The sequence below is a fragment of the Eptatretus burgeri genome, chromosome 5 (genome assembly GCF_056783735.1).
Source record: "Eptatretus burgeri isolate ZD-2024b chromosome 5, Ebu_testis_v1, whole genome shotgun sequence".
NCBI classification, from domain to species: Eukaryota; Metazoa; Chordata; class Myxini; order Myxiniformes; family Myxinidae; genus Eptatretus; species Eptatretus burgeri.
This window is the reverse complement of record NC_140965.1, coordinates 23,578,767-23,580,515: the sequence shown is the minus strand read 5'-3', so window position 1 is coordinate 23,580,515 and position 1,749 is coordinate 23,578,767.

The window sequence follows — 1,749 nt, the reverse complement described above, 5'->3', positions numbered from 1 at the left end:
CTGGTATCGGAGAACGGAAAACGGGCTCTCCTGTCTCCAATTAAATTCACGGGAATCGGTCCAGGGGTGAGAGGAGCGACCCCCGATTCCCTCCAAATTACGAGCGATTCAAATTAACCCTTAAAGAGAAGCAAGATGGCGTCTCAAGGCGAGCGGGTGCCGGGTGGATTAGGTATGTGTAATAGTAATGTAGAATCCATGGCTCAGGATGAAATCCCCGTGCAGGAAATGTTGGTTGTACAGGAAAACGAACTCGCCCAACTGAACCCAGAGCCCGAAATAGGTGCGGCAGCGGCCGCGGTGTATGACACCTCCCCTCCCCCTCTCCACCAAAACCTCCCGATTCTTGCCGAAACGGCTCAGCTGAGTGCATCCGACATGGCCCAGCTATACGCCATGCTGGCGGCAATGAACAAGCAAATGGAAACGAATGCGCATGAAATTATAAACGAAATAAAGAGCATAAACGAAAAGATGGATACAAATACAAATGAAATGAAAAACGAAATGAAAGGAATGAACAAGCAAATGAAGGAAGAAACGGAAAAGCTGCGGGGTGAGACGAAGAACATGGGCCGATGCCTGAAGGCGGGCATGAAGGCCGTTAGCAGGGAACTCAAAATGGCGACTCCACGTGAGGGAGCGAACGAGCTGGGAGGGGGTGCAACGGCTGACAGGCCCGCGGTGGAGGCGGGTGAAAAAATAATTCGGGGGGCGTGTTGGGCGAGGGTCGTGACGATGACCGAAAGGGAAAAATTAAATGGGGAGACCAAAACGTGTGAGACGAGACACGAGGTGACGACAAAGGAAATAATAATAGTTGAGACAAGGGAGGTAAAGAGTGAAGAGGTGACTGAGTTGGCAGAGACACGGGAGATAGGAACGATAGAGGGAAGACTGCACGATGAAGACGGGGTAAGTGACGCACACACACACACACGGAGGTAGTGGAGGACAATAGGGGTGAGCTGGTGGACTGGGTGGAGACCCAGTGCGAGCAGCTGGATGGCCTCCTCCAGGAACGAGGGGAGGGAGTATGCCCCCTTGAGGCGAGTCACGACAAGGTGGGTTCGGTCGTGCTTTGCGAGGTTGAGGGGACGAGTGCAGTGGACAGGTGCACGGAGAGCTTAGGGGGTATAGAGGCCCCGGAGACCCTTGTGGGGACACGAATCCCCAGTGTGGTTGTCCCTGTGTGTGTGGTGCAAGGCGTGAGTGCGTCCCCGTGTGTGGAAGCGACCCCGTGTGTAAGTGGTGTGGTGGCGATGGTGCCGGAGTACGTGCTTCCCAGCACGCCGTGTGTGGATGAGGCACCGCGGTTGAGTGCCCCCGCGTGTGTGAGTGAGGGACGGTGTGTGGATGAGGCACCGCGGGTGAGTGCCCCCGCGTGTGTGGGTGAGGCACCGTGTGTGAGTGAGGCCGTGTGTGTGGATGAAACGGCCAGTGTGAGTGAACCACCGCGGGTGAGTGCCCCCGCGTGTGTGAGTGAGGCACCGCGGGAGAGTGCCCCCGCGCGAGTGAATGGAGCACCACGTGTGAGTGGTATGGGTTATGCAAGGGAGACCATGTGTGTGAGAGAGCGGTATGTGAGGGAGATGTCGGTTGGCATGCGGGAGCACGCAGCCGCGTCTCCCGGTGTGAATGTAATGGAATGGAGTGTGAGCGTCGGAACACGCAGGTGTGCGTGGGTCGAATGGCGACGACGGCGACATGGGAGGAAAGAAAGCCGAGTAGCGGCTGTAGTTGTTTCGG